This window comes from Mustela erminea, chromosome 18, assembly GCF_009829155.1.
Source record: "Mustela erminea isolate mMusErm1 chromosome 18, mMusErm1.Pri, whole genome shotgun sequence".
In the NCBI taxonomy this organism is placed as follows: Eukaryota; Metazoa; Chordata; class Mammalia; order Carnivora; family Mustelidae; genus Mustela; species Mustela erminea.
This window is the reverse complement of record NC_045631.1, coordinates 44,306,577-44,327,849: the sequence shown is the minus strand read 5'-3', so window position 1 is coordinate 44,327,849 and position 21,273 is coordinate 44,306,577. Positions and strand designations below refer to the sequence as shown.

The 21,273-nt window shown below is 48.0% G+C and overlaps 1 protein-coding gene across 2 annotated transcripts in view; it reads left to right on the top strand.

The window, feature by feature from the left end:
- The first annotated feature begins 1,901 nt into the window (after nt 1-1,901).
- MAP3K14 (mitogen-activated protein kinase kinase kinase 14) overlaps nt 1,902-21,273 on the top strand; it is a 43,365-nt gene continuing 23,993 nt past the window's right edge. Inside the window, exon 1 of one of the 2 annotated variants that reach the window (XR_004280527.1) lies at nt 1,902-2,053. The gene's annotated coding sequence lies outside the window, so the exon portion shown is untranslated. The remainder of the gene's footprint in view (nt 2,054-21,273) is intronic. The other variant, XM_032320834.1, reaches the window with a different exon arrangement.

The following is a 21,273-nucleotide window of genomic DNA, read 5'->3' as shown; positions in this document are numbered from 1 at the left end:
GGTCAGATCATCTGGATGGGGTACTGGATGCATGCAGGGAACCCGGACCCAAAGAAGTGTCAGGGGAATCTGGGTAAAGTATGTGGGCGTGGGGTGTCTTAAAGGAATGATGGCAAGCCAGGGAGCGTCTGCAGACTCTGGCTTGTGCCCACGTCTTTCCTGAGAAGTGTTGTGCCCAGAGGCGAACAGGTGGTGGGAGAGGCGAGCTGAGGATCGAGGCTTACTGATACCGACCTGTAAACCACCATCTGCCCAAGCTCCTCCTCTCCCGGAGTGACTGATGTCAACAACCCTGGGGCTGGAAGGAGTTTTAGGGACCCCCCGGCTTCCTTCTTGCCCACCCGCTCCAGGTCAGAGATAGAGCCGGTCAGGCACCAGACACTATCCAGCTCCAAAGCCTGGGCATTTTGAGGACCACAACCTCAAATGCTTCAGGGGCCAGAAGGATGACATAAGCTAAGTGGTTGGGTATAAGATAACACAGGCAGAGGCTGGGAGGAACTGCAGGCTGTGCTCTAAGGCATTCAAATTAAACACACACACACACACACACACACAGAAAAAACACAAAAACCAGCGTTCAGCCAGCCAAACAAAACATATCTGTGGCCTGAGTGTGTGGGTGAGGCCCTTAGGTTGTAAGTTTTCGACCCCTGACTAAATAAATGGTCTTCCCTACCCGCCAATAACTTAGATCTCCAAAAATAAGCTTTGAGCTACCACCGACTGTCTGAAAATGAGAACTCCTAAACAGGTCTTCGCTCTAAAACTTCCAGGAATGGGATGATCCTTACTTCCCAAGACCACCTGGGAATGGGACCTGCCTACCCCTACCCCTGAAGCCAGTTACCAGACCTACCTGCCATGGACCACCGAAGGGGATGGGGTGCCCAGGTCCCTACAAACTGTTTTTTAAAAGTTTGTAATTGTTTATTACAAATAAAACAGAAGCTCACCGTGGTACAGAGACGCAAAAGTTAGAAAAGAAAAACTACCCACAGCTCCCTAACACTACCCACCCACCCCCCCTGCCCCCGTCAGAAGGAACCCCTGGTGACACCCTGGAGCATAGTCATAGTCCAAGCCCCTTTTCTTGCATAGATTAAGTCCCAGTCTACTCTCTGGCCCTGTGACAAGTAAACCCAGCTGGCAGATGCTTCGTGCTGCGCTCCCACCACGTTGCTCCTCCAGCTGTAGAAAGAGGTTGCACCAAGACATCCGCAAGCTCTCTCATCAGACCTGGGTTTCAACATACAAGTCTGACCCATCAGGCCCTAGGCTCCCCAAGCTTCTCAAGGAAAGGCACTTGAACCTGTCTTACTCGTCCTCGGGAATTCTACAGAGCCAGGCATACAGTAAGTGCTCAATAAAAGTGTTTCTAACCTTCTAACCGCCCCCCGCCCCCCGCTACCCACCACCACCCACCGCAACGCCACACCTTCCTCAGCAGCCCAGGCTAAGTAGAGAGTGGAAGCAGAACCAGACCCAGGAGAGAGCGCCTCGCCGTCTCCAAGGTAACCTGAGTCCCTAGCTTGGGGAGCCCACGCATGCGCACACTCGCCCTTCCTTCCCGTAACCTCCAGAAGCACGCAACCCGTAAAAAGACTGCCAGAAGCCCAATGCGCATGTGTGGTTCCACCAACACCCGGGCCGCCTCCGCCTCTGTCAGTCCGTCCGCCTAGCAATCTCTGCTCTATAAACACTGTCCGGAAATAATGCCCATTTCTGGAAACGAGGCCTTCCTAGCCAATCTTTGCTAGGGGCCGTACGACGGGACCAGCCGGGACGCGCCGACTCATTGGTCAGACTGGAGGAGTGGGCGGGGCCAAGGGTCGAGGTGCGGCCAGAGCAAGGAGGCGCGAAGAGTGGCAAATCTGCAGCCGCCGGGGGAGGTGTGGCCCCGAGGGCGGCCGGGAAGACGGTGAGGGGGCGGGGCTCGAGGCCGGGGCGGGGCGACCGTAGTCCCGGAGCCCAGCGGTCGGCGGCTGGCGGCGGGAGAAGGCGCGAGGGGAGCGCGAGACACTCGCTGGTTGGGGAGATCGGCGCTCAGCCGGTAGGTGACTGGGCTGGAACCCGGGGTCCGGAGCGGGGCGTCGAGGGAGCGGCTGGGATGAGTCGTCCCTCCGCTTGGGGCCAGGCCGCAGCCTGGCCCGCCGCCCGGAGTGGTGGGGGTCGGCGGCGCGGCCGGTCAGATCCACTGGCGCGGGGGCCCTCGGCGGCGGGCCGCGAGCGCTCGCTTGACACCACGCTGCCAGGGCCAAGGTCGCACGCCTTGCTCGCCTCGCACCCCCGCAGGCCGCACACGCGCCCAGAGTGTGCCAAGGGGCGCCCTGCTTCCCCTTCCCCAGCACCCCCTTTAGCCCCGCGCTCTCCTGCCCCGTCGCGAAGCCCGCCCCTCCTGCTCCTCTCCCTTGGTGCCTCCAGGGTGGGAACTCGCCTCCGTCGGGGACGGAAGGTGGCCGATGTACAAGCGCTCCTGTCGTGCGCCCTCCCACCTGCCCTGGCAGTGAAACCCTCGGCCTTCCCTTGGGAAGTTCTCTGGTCACACCCCGAGGCGGGGAGAAGGAGCAGAGCCTGCCCTTGACACCAGAGGGCCGGTGCTGGCCACTCTCAGCATCCTCTTTCTTACCCTGACCCTCTGTAATCCTCTCCGCTCCACTCGGGACTTCATCCGTGGGCTCCGGTATAATATTCCCATCTTGGAAGCCCGTGGGGCACCAGGCAGAAAGAGGCCCCTTGTCCAGTGCAGAGTCCCACCTGCTCAGAAGCCTCCCTGGTACTGGGTAACTTGGAAAAAAGCGCTTCCTTCCTAATTGGAGTTTTAAATGTTGCGTCAGGTCTTAAATGGATGGGGGAAGTACTGTGGGGAGAAGAGAATGAATGGAGAAAATGTGCAGAAATCTGTGGTGTAAATGGCAGAATTATTTTTGTCCACTGGAGACAGTGAGCACCAGTGACTTGATTAAGGAATCTAAAAGCAAGTCAAATTAAATGATGAGAAGTGGGGCCCAGTACAGAATAGCAGTCTGAAGTTCATTCCAGGAAAAATGTTGAAAACCCCTTGACTAGAAACATGGTCTGTCTGAAAGATTAGAGGGAGATAATATCTTAACATTAGTGATGTGTTAGTGATGTGTTTTTTTTTTTACTCTGTATCTTCCTACCTGTAACCTCCTTTTTCCTTGAGATGTCTGGGTGAAAACATAGACAGTATTGTCCTGTTTTATAGGTGAGGTACCTGAGGCAGGGTTGGGGGGGGTGCTTGGTATACATCATAGCTGGGACTCAGGGTGAAGAGCCTGGGCCACTGGAGTCTTACCCAGATTCCTTCCCCTGTACCAGGACCACGTGATGGGACTTAGTTGCAAGAAGAAGGGAGACGTTTGGTGTGGTGTTTTTGCCCTCACCATGAGAGGACAGCTGCTTGTCATGTCGTGATGTGTTTGAATTTACTCTTGGTGTTTTTTAAGTGATGTCAAAATCGGTTCCTGGGGTGCAGTGATGCCAGACCTCTGACACCTTGAAGACATCCTCATTTATTTTGAAGGGTGTGGTGAACTTCTCAGAAGGTCTCAAAATAAAAGTTAGAGTCTCAGACTTTAATTTTAGAGATACGTACCCAGGTGTGTGTTCCAACACTTTTGTAAAATCAGAGAGCAATCAGCTGCTAAGCTTTAGGTCACCTTCTGCCTGTTTCCAGATTATAAGGAGCAGTTCTGAAGGGGGTTTTTTTTGGCCCCTGGTATTGTCTGTTAGGGTTTGTGGGAGCGGCACCACAGACGGAGACCCTGCCAAATGAGCCTTTATCTATTAAACAAAAATGTCTGGTTGGCCGTTTCGCCTCAACAGATGGAGGTTTGGTTCCTCATTTTGGTTCTCCTGTTGAACACTGACTCCTTTGTGATCTGCTTGGAGTGTTTGTATATCATTTAATGTTGAGAAGCAGGCTTGCCCTGATTGGTTGCCCAACTCCAGGCAACTGTTGTGATTTTTTTTTTTTTTTTTTTTTTTTTTTTGGTTTATGGTAACAGTTCATCGCAGCCAAGGCCTGGTGAGAGATCTGTAGAGATGGGAAAGGCAAAGCCTCATCCAGGGCTGTTTTCTTCGTTGTTGGCACCCTCTTAAGAGCCCTCTATCACTTTGGCCCGTGAAATCACTTTGAATTTCCTATTTTTTTTCCTGTCTCAGTGGACAGTACATGAGCTTTTCTAGCAGGTCTGCCTGCCTTGATGAAGAGCTGACAGATTCATATTGGTTGGCCTGACAGATGCTCTTTCTGGGACAATAGTTAAGAAAATGATAGAGCCAAACTCAGTCCTAAATTAAAGTATAAGTCAGCCTGATACTCGTCTAGGCAGCGTATTTGTACCGATGGCTTCCATCACCTCAAAGCTGTTTTTTTTTTTTCCTGGCAAAAGGTTAAAATGCAACTAAAATTCTGCTTTCGTGATTAATAAGTCACTACCGCAGTTGTGTCTGATGCTTCCTGTTTGCCCCATTTTAGTATTTCAGTTAAACTGGAAACATCTGAGCCTTATGGGCACTTTTGATGGCACCGGTGTAAAATTGGCGGGAAGGGAGACCATTCCATGTCGGTGGATTTGGGGAACCGTATGGATAAGCCAGGCCCTCTGGCCTCTGTGCACGATGGGAGGAAGGGAAAGGAGTGGGGGCTGAGCATTTGAAGTGAGCCTTTGAAGTGATGCACGTGTGAAGGCTTTGCATGCTCTCGGTGATGCTGACTGAAATGCTGAAACAGTAGATTAGAAATAGAAGGCTAAACTTAGGGCAGTTTGGTTAGTAGAGCATTTCAGTTGAGCTGAGTGAGATGTTCCAGTATGTTGGGTATGGAGCCTTTAGTTCTGGGCTTGTCTTATTTACCTGAGTGACACTACAGAGAAAAGTCATTTTTCCTCAGTGGCTGGTGTGCCCTTCTTAGTCTTAAAAGATCCTCTTCCTGGCTTGCTGGTTTACGTCCTTTAACCCCTTATCATCCTGATAGAAATCCCTTAAGATTACATGGCATCAAGAGTCATGGTACTCTGTAACCATTTTTGGGAGGTACTGGTGTAAAGGAAAGCAGGACCAAAGATCAGGAGAGGGAATCCTCATTAGGAGGAATAAAGTGGATGAGATTATTCAGGACATCACTATCATACCCAGAATCTAAGCCCACATTTCTGGACCTCTAGTTCACTGCTTTGTCTACTAACCCACTCATGAAAGGATAAATTGTTTTGTTTTGTTTTGTTTTGTTTCCCCCAAAACATGTCAGTTGTGAATGTAACTAAACCAGGGTGGCCGCCTTATTTATCTATTTATGCTAACAAGTATTAATATTCATAAGTATTGCTGATGATTATTAAGGGCCATCGGTTACTCATAATTACTTATGAATAAAAGGCTGAAAGGTGAAGAACACCCCCCCACACACAAGTCTGCTTCTTTTTGTTTGACAGATGCAGAAATTAACGCGGAGGGGTCAGGTGATCGGGCAGAATTGATAGAGCAAGTCCACAGTGTCTCCAATTTCAGATGCGGGGGTTTCGGCTGTCAAGTCAGACAGACCTGGGTCAGGTCCAGGTCTGCCACTATCTACCTGTGTGACTCAGGCAAATCACTTCACTTCCCTCGGCACTGGGATCAGAAATACTTCATGGGATTGTTTTGAGTAGAAAATGAGAGAATAGATGTCAAGTGCTGAGCTCAGTGCCTGGCACCTAATAAGCCCCCGGACATGACGCCTACAAATGGTGGTGGTGGTCGTGGTGGGAATAGCAGTAGTCCTGGTTGCCTTTCCTCTGTAAGACGATGTCAGGAAGGGTCAGCCCACCTGACAGGGGAGAGTCATTCTCTCAGGAGGACCTCCGGAGGACATTTCTTCGGGGCTGGGGTTTCGCTGTCACGTTCTCCCTGTCGTGTACTAAACACTGCTCTCACCACCCTCCAGAGGAGCCAACAGAGGCCCAGGCTGTGCCCGATCAGAGCTGGTGAACCTACACCCAGGGCACCCTAGGTGTTCCCAGGACTCTGAGCCAGGAGCTGGGCCGGGCCTTCCTAGGACTCCCTTTTGCCCACCTCCCACCCTCATACGGGGAAGCAGGTCCCAGAGCTAAAGCTCTGGAGATGAAAAATGGGAAAATACTGTATAGAATATAAGTCAGCAAGGACTTGTTCTTTGAGGGACTCAGAGGAAGATTTTGGTTCCGTGGGGTGAGGTTCTCACCACTGCGTGGCACCCCCCAGCTCACCGCCCTTTCCCCCTTATATATACAGCTTTGTCAGCTTATTACTACTCCCGGATCTGGGGGTCCTAGATCTATAGTCAGGGCCTTGCAGATCTTCCTTTAAATCACCCAAAGAATTGGTGACTTTTTTTTTCCCAAAGGGAAAAAAAAGTCTCGCACTACATTTTAAATTCCTTTTTCCTCTTCTCAATACAAAACAAAAATACCGGCTCCCATCAGGCTGACGTTCCCTTTAAATAACATTTTGTTTTCTCTTGGGGAAGCTGTCTTCATGGCCAGAGAGTCATTTCTAAAGTGAACCTAGTTTTTAGAAAAAATAGATCACCGGATGTCAAGCCTCATGTGGAGCTCGGTTCAGATGAAAATGAAACCAGCAGGCCTGGAGTGGCAGCCTCACACTTGACTTCAGGCTGGAGGTGAGAGGCAGAGCGTCTGAGCCCGGCTCACTAACTGCTTGGCCTCACGGAGTGCATTTGATAGGTGCCTTAGTCATTTTCCAGGCAGCTTTGCTTAGGTGAGCAGAGCACTTTCTCTAGAAGGTGAGTCACCCATGCAGGGGTGTAGGTGACAGGCGACTTATTCCCCAGCACAACTGCAGAGGAAGTCTTAACCAGACCTTGTCAAGAAGCCCTCTGCCGCGGGGCGCCTGGCTGGCTCAGTTGGAAGAGCATGCTACTCTAGAGCTGGGGGGTGTGAGTTCGAGCCCCGTGGTAGGGTTAGAAATTACTGACAAAATAATAAATAAACTTAAAAAAAAAAAAAAAAGCCCTCTACCAAAGATCACTTTCATTTCAGCGGAAGGGCTTTGGAGGCAGGGATAAAGAAACAAATGGGAGGCTCCCAAGGCTTGCCAGCCAACAGAGAGATGGATCCCCTGGCTGGGGGGGGGGGGGGTCATGTGGACGAGGCACAGAGCCCAGATCAGCGGTGTCACTGTGCTCCTGAGTCCAGCCACCTTGAGGGTGGGAAATGGCCCCATTCCAGTGACAGTCAGCAAAGAAGCAGGAGGGGAGCTTTGGCTCCGGGGAGCTGGGAAACCCCTTGGCAAAGAGCAGAGAGTGCAAACCATGCTTTGGTGTGAAAGACCTTTTAGGGAGCCCTTTTCTACCTGCTGCCTTGCTTTTTGCCACTTGAGTTGGAAGGCACTGAAGTGCTCCAATGATTGAAAAGGCTAGATGAAACCCTGGACTTCGAGAAGCTGTCATTTTACTGTCATTCCAAGCCTGTCACCACTTCAGTTGTCTACGCATCCAGCGCTGGTGTTTGGACTCAGAAAGAAGCAGCAGAGGAAAGTCCTGAGCCATCCCTGCCCCCCTAGTTTCTGGTTGCTATGGCTTCTGGCCACCCTCTTCCCACTAAGGCCATGACCAGGCATCCACCAAGACAAAGATCTGTTCAAAACTCTCTGTTCTGGACCCATGTAATTGGTGTTGAACTTGACAGCTAATGGTCAGGGACATCTGTAGGCAATGTCCAGGGTTGCCCACAAAGTGGGCTTGACTTTATTGAAGCCTCAGGGAAAGAACTACTAGAACTAGAACTACTACTAATAGAAAGTATTACTAGACCACCCCCACCCCCACCCCACCCCCCCGCCCAGCCCCAGAGCCACAGCCTGTCAATCCGAACTAGCCAGCCATCATTTCCAGGCAAGCATGGCTAAGCGACCTTTAGGCCCTAACCACTCTGTCAAGAAAAAGCTGTTAGAATTACAGCCTGGAAATGACCATTACCATTCACATTCTCTACTAATTTACAGAAGAGAAAATGATGGCCCAAGAAGCTGAGTGGGTTGCCCAAGGTCACATGGCTAGTTCATGGCAGAATCTGAACTAAAGTCCAGATCTCTTCACCATGCTATGCTGCCACTGAGCAAAGGAACTACTCTCGGAGTAGGAATTGGATTTTTTAACTAGTTCCTCCTTTATTCCCCTCCCTTGACCCCATCACTGTCAGTCTTGCTGCAAGCTCTGCCAGATCTGGGAAGGGTGGAACCAGAGCAGCTGCTCTAAGCCTAAGAAAAAGTCAACAGAAAGCTATTCACTTGACACTCTCTTATACCATGAGTTTGTGTAACCAAAAGGAGGTCAAGGTTGATAAGAAAAAACAATTCTGGGCAGGGTTACCTGGAAGTCTCAAAGGTTGCCTGCACCTTTAGGGCACCATCCTACCTCCCCAAGCAATATCTTACCCAGAGTGGGCATTCAGATCCTATTTATGATTGACCGTGATGGTGCAAACCCACTGGGCACCAAGAAGCTCTTCTGCATCTTTCCACTGTGAAGAAAGGACATGTTGCCCTTGGGATGTAGGTGACCAGAAAAGCCAGAGTAGTCAGGGGTCATTCCAACTGGATTCAGCCAGCAATTCTCAGTGAAGAAGCTCTTCCCTGTGGGCAAAGCATGATGTCCCATCTGAGTGATGGCCCCTATACATGCAAAGAACTGTTGTATCTGAGACTCACCACCCACTCTCTGCTGTCATTGACATTTCCTTTCACTGGGCCAGAATTAGTCAATACTGGTCTCCTGGTCAATACTAAGGATGACTGGGAGATTTAGGAGGAAAGGGGGCCTTAGCCAAACTCAGATGAAGATGCTCTTAAAAGTTAAGATTAGAAATACTTTGGCCCAAGAAGTTAGTTGGATGAACCAGGCTCCTTGAGCCTGTGCCCAGTAGTCCCAGCCTACTGTTGGGACTGTAGTGTTGGCAGATGTACTTTGGGAGGCAGGAATAACTTTCTAGAGATAAATAGATAAATGTAAAAGCTGGAGATTGGCATACCACCTCCTGTCGAGGATATATGTGCACATTGGAGCCCAGATGGATGCTGTCTGGCACAGGAAGGTCTTCTTCTCAAAGAATTGGAAGTAATTGGGTCTCAAGGTCAGCATTTAGGAAAGGGGATGAGGGCGGCTCGGTTGCCAGCTTGAGTGACACCTTCTTGCTGGGGTGCAGTCAGAGTACAGCCACCCCTGGTCACCAGGCTCTGCCTGCTTCTGCTCGTCAGGTGAATGGGACAGTCTGGACACTCAGATGCCAGACCAGACAGGCTTTTAGAGCCGGGACCCTAGTGTGTTCTTTAGGAGTGTATCAGTCATCCTTTCAGTGAGCCTTTGCCAGGAATGTCACATATGGCAGGCTCTGGCAGGTGCTAGAATATGAAAGAATAACGGAGATGCTTCTCTCAGGGAGCTTGCTGTGGCAGCAGGGGGGAGGGGAGGGGATAGACATTGAAGGTGCTAAATCGTGAACCACGACTCTGGGGGCTGGAGAGGAGCCAGGAAGGCATCGCGGCCCGGTGGTCCTCCTGGTCCAGCTTGACCCAGCACTGTCACACACATAGTTCCTTGGAGGGCAGGAGCCCCAACTCCCATTCTGCGGGGACCTGGGTGGGATCTGTCAGCTTGGAAAAGGAGCTTGAGAACAATCAGGAAACTTCGGCAGTCTGGGAGGAAGGGAATGTATTTGCAGAGGTGAAGCCACTGTCGGGAGAAATGAGAGCAGAAGCAGACAACAGGTTGCCAGCTGTTGAAGATAGGGCTGACTTAGCCCACCCTTCCCGGCTGCAGTAGAGAAGGCGGTGACACGATCCCATGTGCTTGGCGCCGCTCTGACACAGGTCCGCAGGCAAATGATTCAAAGCCTGACCCATGACTGTGCTTCTTTGTAACTAAGTTCAGCGTTCCAAAAAAGCCTTTCCAGGGTTATGATGGTGACAGCCTCGTGAGGGCAAGGACCTTGTCTGTCTTGGTTACCGTGGCATCTGGCATCTGCTGGCCAGAGCACAGCACCTGGAGTGTGGGATCCACCGGCCAAGGATTTGTGGTCCAGGGAAAGTACAAGACTGGCATCCACATTCCTCCTGCTGGGCCCTCCTGGCCCAAAAGAGGCTGAAGGAGCCACAGGCTGTTCATGGTTTCCCCTCCTTGACCAGGGAATACTCTGAGAGCCTCTGAATTCTCCCTGTTATAGCACAGGCCCCAGGCCTTTCTTCCCTTCTTAAAGGAGGACAAGAGTGTGACCCTGTATTATAAAGGGACATGTCAGAGTCACCTTTGTTGCTCATGTCCTCCAGTTGTCACTCAGGCCAATCTGTCAAAGGTTGTGTAGGGCAGCGTCTGAAATGAGGCCATGGTCCGGGTTCCACTGCCAAAAAGCAGAGCTGGACCATGTGCTTCCTTCCAATTACCCCTGTGCGTTGGAAGTCTTCTGTGGAAAACCGAGTTGTTTGGGTTTCTTGTTTATTCTGAAGTTCCTCAAACTAGTTCCTCAATTTCAAAACCAGTCACCAGTGACTACAATGAACTTGAAGCCTCCTCCCTCACAGGGAGGCTGAACCTGTCTTTCTCCGTCTGCTCTGAGTACAGGTAGACCCTGCTTGAAGCCAGTTCCACCTGGGAAAACAGAGTTCCTTACCAAGCGAGAGAGGAAGGCAGTGGTTGTATTTCCGTGAGATTCACCTTAGCCCAGGGAACTGCTCCTTGCTCAGAATCCAGTTCAGAAGGTTAAATAAGAAGAACTGTTTTTCACAACCAAATGATGCTTGTAATGATGACCTCAAGGCTTGACAAGATCCAGAAGTACATTTTGACTCATCAAAAGAAAGCTGATTGGGTTTGGTGTGATTTTTGTGTCTGGGGCAGTTCATGGCGCTGTAATCTTTGGAAATTGATCATTACCATATGGTATATACTGCAGCCCCGCTTAATCAAGATGTGTAATGACACAAAATACCCCACAGAACACACTTGCAATTTTTTTTGACTTAACATACATTAAAAATTCCCTGCTGCTTATTGTATAAAATGAGACACGCATATGATTGTTTTGGTTTTTTGTTTTCTTTTCTTTTCCTCACTACTACTCCTCCCCACCCCCTCCATTCTCCTGCCTACCAATTCCATAATCGCCTGTGTGGATCAGTGATGCCCCGTGGCATGTTCTGTATGCTGTTGGATTCAAAAGTTAAATTGCAAAGGATTTAAAAGTTGAATTGAAAATGCTTTTGTAACACTTTTCTTTTAGAGCTTACGCCATGCCCTTTATCAGGGCCCTGGAGACAAAGTACCGACCATATTTGAGAAGATACTAGCTGATGCTCAAGGCTTTGCTATTAGACAAACAAACAGCAACAAAAACCACAGAAGGCCTGGAGTCAGGCCTTCTAAAATGCAGGGCACATTTGAACTTTGTTGTAGAGTTCGTCCTTGCAACAGGCCTGCATGTGCCTGACCTGATACCCACGCCGGGCATGGGGAGACTAAGGAATATGGGGCTGCCCCGTGTCCAGCTTGAAGTCTTTGCTTCCCATTGCCATTTTAAAGTTGCTTTGCTGCAGAACATAGGCTGGCTGTGTTTATACTCCCTAATGGAGATGCTCCCTCCTGGGTCAGTCCCTAGGTTTCTCACTAACAAACCTTTGACTTGTGGCAGCTTCTGTGTTTGGGTCTCAATTTTTTAAAGCTTTAGATCATGTGAAAACAGAATGTTAATGTTAAGAGTCCGTACTTTGACAAAAGAGCCCCTGGGCACAAATCTGGCTTCTGCCAATTCCTTGCAGAGTAGCATCAGACTTTTTTTTAGCGTCAGACTAATTTACTTGAGCTCCTGAGCCTCAGTTTCTTCCTCTGTATAAAGGGAACAACATTAGTGCCCTGCTCACGGAATTCTTGAGAGGGTTCAAGAGACAGTGCATGCATTACCTAATATGTAGCAAACAGTAATAGCTACCGTTATTTCTATTATTATTGACACTGGCACGTAATTAGCATGTATACACATAGTAGCAGACTCTTGCTGTCCACAGGACAAAGATGTCCATGGGACAGCTAATTTCAACTTGAGCTGTCAAGGAATTCTGGGTCCTGGTTCCTCATGCACCGGCAGCTCATTCCTCAGTCCCTTAGGAGCTGGGCACTGCCAACAGAGGGAGAAGGTAGACGGCACGCGCAGAATACACTTCAAAGAACATCTCCCTCGTAGGCTAACCTTGCCTTGCTGACTGCTTCTACCCTTCTGATTTGGGGACTCTCCCTTCCTCCTCTGACGGCATCTATTCCAGACCTTCCTCCTGATGCTAGGGCTGCTGGCTAGAGGCTTTGCAAGGCAGATTTCAGCTCTACAGAAGCAAGGACTTTCAAACAAATGGTACTTCCAGTCCCGGAAAGGACTGCTCATCTTGTATCAGCTTCCTTCTCGTTGGAAGTTTTGCTAACGTTTACCAGAGCACCCACTATGTTCCAGGCACAGTACTTGGCATTTAAAGATTGCTTCTTGCATTCAGCTGTCCTGTAAAATCCTGTTGTTTCCGTTTGAGCATCCCTGTTTTACAAATGAGACAGCTGTGTCTCCAGAGTAAGTGATCTTCACCTATCACCCCCCAGAGTGTGAGAGACTCCACAGCTCCAGCTCAGACCTTTGGACTCCAAGGCCATCCTGCTATGTAGCTGGGTGGCCATCCTTGGGATTATTAAGTGATATGTTGGAATAAATGACTTCCAAAGGCCCTTCTGGTCCCAAGATCATTTTGTGATTCCTTTATTCATCCAGCCAGCCACTCTCCCCTACTAGATTATAGGCATCTTGAAGGCAAGGATCGCATCTTTCTAGCAAATGACATATAATGTTTGGGAACCACCTGTCCTGGACTGATCAATGCTTCCCACTTTCCTAACACCTAGAAATGAGAAAAGAGTGACCATGCGAAGGGTCACCCAGAAATTCCGGTTCTAGGTGTTTACCACCTAGAATTTACCTATAAAAGTACACAAAAAAGTGAATAAAGAGCTTTTGGGTTTTGTTTTGTTTTGTTTTTGCAGTAATACTTGTAAGACTGAAAAATTGGGAATAATTTGCAAGAACATCCATAGGAGAATAGGAGGAGAAATGATTGGACAGGGGCGCCTGGGTGGCTCAGTGGGTTAAGCCTCTGCCTTCGGCTCAGGTCATGATCTCAGGGTCCTGAGATCAGGTCCCGCATTGGGCTCTCTGCTCAGTGGAGAGAGCCTGCTTCCCTTCCTCTCTCTCTGCCTGCCTCTCTGTCTACTTCTGATCTCTGTCTGTCAAATAAATAAATAAAATCTTTTTTAAAAAAAAGAAAGAAATGATTGGACATTTATACCATGGAAGCCTTTTCTTTTCTTTTTTTTTTTTTTTAAAGATTTATTTATTTATTTGAGAGAGAGAGAAAAAAAGAGAGAAAGAGCAAGTCGGGGGATAGGTAGAGAAGGACAGGCAGACTCCACAGGCAGACTCCACATAGAGCACAAAGCCCACATAGGGCTTGATCCCAGGATCCTGAGGTCATGACCTGAGCCAAAGGCAGATGCTTAACTGACTGAGCCACCTAGGCGCCCCTCTACCATGGAATCTTACAGAGCCATGAGAAAAAAATGAAAGAGATCTCCATACAATTGAAGTAGGACAGTGTCCATAATCCACTGTGGGTTTTTTGTTGTATTTTAGGGTTTTTTAATTTTGTTTCTAGAGAGGGAATGGAGGGGTGGGGCAGAAGGAGAAGGAAAGAGAGAATCCTTAGCAGACTCCAATGCCCAGCATGGAGGCCGAGTCGGGGCTCGATCTCACAACCATGAAATGACCACCTGAACTGAAATCAACGGCTGGATGGATGCTTAACTGACTGAGTCACCCAAATGCTCTCCATAATCTATTGTTAAGTCAAAGATATAACTTGTAGAATATTAGCTATCTATAAGCCCATGTTTCTTTTAAAAATAGTCCCAAATATTTTATATTTATATATAAATATATATATATTATATATAGTCCCAAATATTTTATATTTATATATAAATATATATATAATATGTATATATAATATATATTTTATATATAAATATGCTAGTGGAACTAGAAGGATTTACACCAAATTACATTGTAGGGAGGAGGGAATGAGGCCAAGTTCTCTCTTTTTTTTTTTTTTTTGGTCCCTCTAAGTACTTTGTATGGTTGACATTTTTACGGTGAACAAATACTACTTTTGTAGTTGAAAACAAAATACAAATCAAAAAAAGAAACAGGGTTCCAGGGTGGCTCAGTCATTAAGCATCTGCCTTCAACTCAGGTCATGATCCCAGGTTCCTGGTATCGAGCCCTGCATCGGGCTCCCTGCTCAGCGGGAGGCCTGCTTCTCCCTCTCCCACTCCCCCTGCTTGTATTCCTTCTCTCGCTGTCTCTCTCTCTCTGTCAAATAAATAAACAAAATCTTTTTTTTTTAATTCTCTAATTTAAAGGAAAAAAGAAACAGGGTCAGATATTATATAAAGAAGGTAGGAGAGATTCACCAGCACAGCTTGCCGCCTTCGGGTTTTCCAGATTCAAGACCAACCCTCAGGTCCCACCCTCGACGACATCAGCAGGGAAGAAGGGGCTGGTGGCTTTGTCTCAGGGCCAGTTCTGCTGTGTGTCCAGCTCTTTATGGGGCCTCTTGTGCCCACGGGCATTTCTTATATTTAGCCCTAGCGCGGGCCTTCACCGCTGTATATACTTGGCCTCGGTGATTATACATAAAAGCAAGGAAGCCATGGCCTTCAGAGTTGAGGACGGCTGACAGGGCCATCTTTGAGCACCTTCCTACTTCTTGAGTCATAACAGCCCCCAGTGGGAAACAAGAAAGAGACAGAAATGAAAACCAAAACCAGGAGGGATGGGCTTGCCATCTCCAGCCCTCTGTTTCGGTAGCGCTGCCGCCCGAACTCGCTGACCAGCCATAGCGATTCTGATGACGCCTCCGGGAGGCTGTGGGTTGGGAGTATTTATTATCACGTATTTATTAAGACCCACTCACGCTGTGAACCAGATGCCTCTTCAATTCCCATACCACGAGACCCTTTTTTGAGTGATCGCTTGTTTCCGTTATAATAGTAATACTCCCCCAAAGACATCTCTGGGGGGACACATAAGAAACTGGTAACTGAGATCCCCTCGGAGGGATGGGGCAAGGATGAGAAGGCCGTACACTTTTCACTGTATAGCCTTTCTGTATTTTTTTAAACACTCGGAAACATGATCTGTTACAAAATGAAAACTGGGAAAAATAATACCTGCTGTCTGGAAAAAACATGGAAAAATTAGAAAAGTATAAAAAAAATTAAAACACCAAGAGTGAGCCGTTGCGTGTCTGTGCTAGGTGTCTGCATTTTTATTTATTTTTATTTCTTTAAATATTTTGAGATTTTATTTATTTGAGAGACAGAGAATGAGCAGGGAGAGGGGAGGGACAGAGGGGGAGAGAGACAGACTCCCCACTGAGCGGGCAGCCCAATGTGGGGCTCGATTCCAGAACCCTAAGATCATGACCTGAGCTGAAGGCAGATGCTTAACCAGCTAAGCCATGTTAGTGTCTCTTTTAAAATATTTCATTTATTGGGACGCCTGGGTGGCTCAGTTGGTTGAGCAGCTGCCTTCGGCTCAGGTCATGATCCCAGCGTCCCGGGATCGAGTCCCACATCGGGCTCCTTGCTCGGCAGGGAGCCTGCTTCTCCCTCTGCCTCTGCCTGCCATTCTGTCTGCCTGTGCTCGCTCTCTCCCCCTCTCTCTCTCTGATAAATAAATAAAAATCTTTAAAAAATAAAAAAATAAAAAAATAAAAATAAAATATTTCATTTATTTATTAATTTTGGATAGAGAGCATGCACACAGGGTAGGGGCAGACAGAGGAGGAAGGAGAGGGACAAGCAGACTCGTGCTAATTGCTGAGCCTGATGTGAGCTCGCTTCCAGGACCCTGAGATCATGACCCCACCCAAAATCAAGAGTCAGAAGCTCAACAGACTGAGCCATCCAGGTGCCCTGGTTACATTTTTATAAAGGTTGATGTAGTATACAGACACAGGCTAGGTGGGATCATACTCTAGATATACTTCTGAATCTTTTCTCTATTAATACTGTGTCCCATCAGCATTTCCGTATAATTAAAAATTATTTGTAAACATCATTAATGGATGTACCATGATTTAATTAATAATTATACTCCCTCTGTAATCAGACATTTTTATTCCAGCTTTTACTATTATAAAATATACTAAGCATCTCTGATGAGGCATCTTTTTCCATAATTCTGTTTGCTCCATTATCTAGACACAGTTCTCTGAGCTGTGCACACAAGAAATGACTCTCTCCTCTTGGTGTAATGCGTCTTGTTTCCAGAGTTCTTTCGTCTCCGTTATTTCATTTGAGGAGTAGGGGAGGGTGATGGTGTGGGGGCCTGGGTGAGGCTAAGTTGAGTGAGGAGAGCCAGTGCCACAGGCAGTCAGAAAAGGAGGTGACAGTTCGGTGAAGCTATTGGGAGGGACTTCCTGGAGACCTAAGTCCAGCTTGGGGGTGAAGGACAGGCTGGGTGTGTAGGGCGGCCCCCACAAGACATGGGACACACAGAGACCTATAGATTTGAGCAGCCAGTGAGTCTGATGTGGAGAGATCGGACTGGCCACAGCCAGACCCTGTATTTTTAGGGAAATAGTGGTCAGACAGATTATGGACCACAGAGTTGATACTGGGCCCATAAGTAATGCAGAGCTACCAGATGTCTTTGAACTTGAGGTTATCTTAAAGACAGGATATTTTCAGATTAGCTTGGGATGGGAGGGGGTCCGGGAGAAGCTGGAAGTGGGTGAGGCCTGTGCTAATAGAATAGACAGACGTGATTGCCTAGAACATTTGAAGGGGCCTGTAGACACCAGGGTCTCTGTGTGCGTGTGGGGCTAGCCAGCGTGGACGGGCGTGTGGTGGCAGCCGGAGGACAGTCAGAAATTTTGTTCTGTACATTTCATTCACCAAGCAGTTTGACCTGTGGAATTGGCAAGACTGAGTTTCTGTGGGCATGACAGGTCTTTATTTTAAAATTGATCGGCAAGATTTTAATGATCGAGGTGCATCCGCGTTTCCTATCCTCAATGATCCTTAATGGGAAACACTAAACCAGAAATTGCTCTCCTGGGATGCAGGCCTCAAGCTGGCGTGCCAGGCTGGTTTGGAGATGCCTCCAGCCTCACTCGGCCTCTCCACCTGGCGAGAAAAATTCAGCGAGGCTCCCAGAGCTTGGAGTATTGTTAGCGCAGGCTAGAGATACGGGGTGAGAGTTCTGTCCCAAGGGCATAGTTTACAAGTCAGTATCCACATCCCCATCTGCCCCTACCCTGTAGGTTCCTCCCTCTGGAACTCTGCCTCCGAATTCTACCCCTCTTCCTAAGAATTTAACCCCCGCGTGACCCGAGCTTTGCCCACCAGCAACTTGGAGCTGTTTGTGATTCTTCCAGACTCACCTCTCTGTGCCTTAACTTTTGCCATTCCCTCCACCTAGAATACCTTCTCCTTTTTCTTGGGTAGTTTTTGCTCACCCCTTGAGACTTAGTCTGAGGACTTTAGGAAGCCTTTCCTGACACCCACCAGGCTGAGCTAGATGTCCCTCCAAGTGTTCCCATTGCGTCTGCTGCGTGTCTGTGTCTGTTGCTGTGTGACCATACTGTACTGTAATTTTCTAACTCCATGTCTCTCCCTTGGTAGACTATGAGCTCCTTAAGGGACTGGGTCTTCTTCCTCAGTATACACCCAGTACTCAGCACAGAGCCCAGTCTCCAGCAGACCCAACCCATGCTCGAAGAAGGCTGTGTTATTAAGATCCTGCAGCTCTGGGCACCTGGGTGGGTCAGTTGGTTAAGCAACTGCCTTCATTCAGCTCAGGTCCCTGGATCAAGTCCCACATCGGGCTCCCAGCTCCACGGGGAGTCTGCTTCTCCCTCTGACCTTCTCCTCACTCATGCTCTCTCTCACCGTCTCTCTCTCAAATAAACAAATAAAATTAAAAAAAAAAAAAAAAAAAGATCCTGCAGCTCTCTTTGACAGGACTCTCAAAGCAGAGACCTCACTCATCCATAAAGCCTCAACTTGCCTCCGCCCTTAGGATTCTGAGGCTCTTTATTGGTTGCGTATAAGTTAGAGCCTTTCCTCTTAAATATTTTGTCTGATATGAATATTACATGTCTTTGGTTAGTATTGGTCTGGCATATATATCTCTTTTCATCCTTTATTTTCAGTCTTTCTTTTTTCTTTTTTTTAAAGATTTTATTTATTTATTTGACAGGGCAATCACAAGTAGGCAGAGAGACAGGCAGAGGGAGAGGCAGAGAGAGAGGAGGAAGCCGGCTCCCCGCTGAGCAGAGAGCCCAATGGGGGGCTTGATCCCAGGATCATGACCTGAGCTGAAGGCAGAGGTTTTAACCCACTGAGCCACCCAGGTGCCCCTATTTTCAGTCTTTCTATATAATTTTATTTTGTCTCTTTTAGTAAGCATCTAGCTGGATCTTTTAAAATCTTATCTGATTGTCTGTCTTTTAATAGCTGGGCTTAATCTATTTGTGATTGATCCTGCCTTAATACTTCAACTTACTTTTGCCACCTTCATTCCTGTTCTCATTTTATACTTAGTATCCTTTTCCTTTGCTCCTTTTTCCCTTCTTTCCTTGCCTTTTGTTAGAGTGATCAAGGTTTCTGTTTTTCTTTTTTTGCCCTCTGGTTTAGAAGCCCTGCATGAGTGCCTTATATGTGGGCGGCGGGGGTGGGGGGGGTGTTTGTTGTTGTTTTAAGAAAGTGGAATGACCTGTTAAAACTAATCAAGTCAAACATTCTAACATCTCAGGAACGTGTGGTGGTAACCCACCTAGAAGTCTGACCAGTTTATCACTGATTCGGCTTTTACAGGAGACCCCTCATTTTTAGTTCTTGTGTTTCCTGCCTACACAGGCCAAGCAGTTAAATACGAACAGTGAGCAGATCCTGTGGCCAAAATGGGAGCAGTAATAGCCACATGGTAGTATTACTGCTCGGGCCCTTGATGTTCCAGGAGCTTTTGCCAACAAGCTTTTCTTCTAGAATGGAATTGGGAATCTTTGGGTCCCCGAGGAAAGGGCCAGGAAGCTTTAGCTCTAATCCCATGGTAGTTGCTCTAGTTGTATAAATTGGCACTCGTTTTTTCCTGCAGGAAGTTCATCTCCTAGAGCCTTAATTTCTTCATCTGTAAAATGGAAATAATATCACCCACCCTGCAAGGTTTCTGTGAGTTATCGAAATGGATAAAGCATATTACGCATGCCCAACGCACAGATGACATCAAATGAATGATCCCGGTTAGTACAGGCCCTGGCACTTAGGGGACCCTCCCTGAACACTTGTGCAGTGAATGCAAGAGCTTCGTTGAGGGGCTAGGTGATAAAGGATGGATAGTAATAAAGGAAGAAGGCATTCTCTACCAGAGCAAGAAGGTGACCAAAGTAAAAGAATCTGAGGCTTACCCATTGCTGCTGTGCTCAGGCAAGTGAGAGGAGCAGACTGGCCAGAACAGAGGCCAGGGGTGGGGGAGTCTGGGGAGAGTAGGCAGGTCAGAAAGGGGAGCCAGCGCTGAGTGTGTACGAGGATCTCTGGGTCTGCTGGGCCGGATGGCTGTGTTTGCCAGGCCAGCTCACTCTGCCTGCAATTGACCTTGGTTCCCCTCCTGCTCAGCCCCTCATTCTTGATAGGCAGAAGCCAGCCCAGTGTGGCCTAGTGGCCAGGCAAGCTGACGGCTTAAAAGAGGAAGCATCAGAATAAGATTGGTTTTCAACTAATATCTTATTAAGGAAGTTGAGTCATTCTACTTCTGCTATTTGTCCCCTCTGGGCATTCAGAGGAGGACAAGTTTTTACTTCCAGATGAAATAGTCATGGTCTGCCCTAGTCTCTCGGTGGACATTTCCAAAATGAGCCTGTAAAACAGAGATTTTTATTTGCCTTTTATATACAGAGACCCGAGGCTCAGTGTGTTGAATGCTTTAGCTATAGCTGAACACCTCGACTCTGTCGCGCCCACACTGCGAAGTCCCATTGTCTCAGTGATGGCATTTATGAGGCAGATGAAGGGCAAGAGAATGAACTTTTATTCAACATCTTCTGTGGGCCAGGCAGACCGACTGGCATTTCGCATAATCGGCCTCTTCCAGTCCTCAGAACAAGTCGGAAGCAGCTTAGAGAAGAATTCTCAGCGGCTTGCTCAAGGTTGAGTGTGCGGGCTCGGGGACAGCCACGTAGGTCCAGACCCACCTCTGCAACTTGTAACCGTGTGGCTGGTCTGGCAGGCCCCTGGCCTTCTCCAAGCCTCAGTCTTCACATCTGAAAATGAGGTCAGTAATGGTAGGGGCTTAGTGAATATCAAGAGTGATCGTTCTGAATTGGTCATCCTGCCCTCAAATGATCCTGACAAATCGGTTATATTTGGGGAACTAGAAGAGACCTCAGAAGGTTTCCTAGGCCACTGGTTTTCAAACTCTTCCTCGGAAGAGGACCTAGCGTTCCACAGAAATCCTTGGTGGATGAAGGGAAGCTGAGGATGTGAGGCTCCTGCCCACCTTCTCTGGCAGAGCAGCTGGTTCTCATGTGAGTTACATGTCATTTGCGTGCTTCTAGCTCTTTTATATATTGGGCGTTGAGCTATGATTTCATTTGACAGAAATGGTCCCACTGCCTTTTTTTTTTTTTTTTAAAGTTGCCAAGGCTAGAACCCAGATCTTCTGGTTCCTAGTCTGGTGTTTTTGCTGCACTTACTAAAAAAGGGAACTGAAATATGAAGGTTATCATCACTGAAGATCAAAATAAAACATATTTTTGTAGCTTCCAGTTAATCGGCAATTCATTTAGCCTAAATTCCAGTCCTGTCACAGAATCCTAGGAACAGAGATTTCGCTGTCAGAGAAAACGTTACTATCATAGCCTTAAACAAGAACTGTCTCATCAAACTTCTTGCAGTGATGGAAATGTTCTCCATCTGCACTAATACAGTAACTAGTGTAATGGAGGAACTGATTTTTAAGTATTATTTAATTTTATCAATTTTTTTGAAGATTTTATTTATTTATTTGACAGAGATCACAAGTAGGCAGAGAGGCAGGCAGAGAGAGAGGGGGAAGCAGGCTCCCTGCTGAGCAGACAGCCCGATGCGGAACTCGATCTCAGGACCCTGAGATCATGACCTGAGCC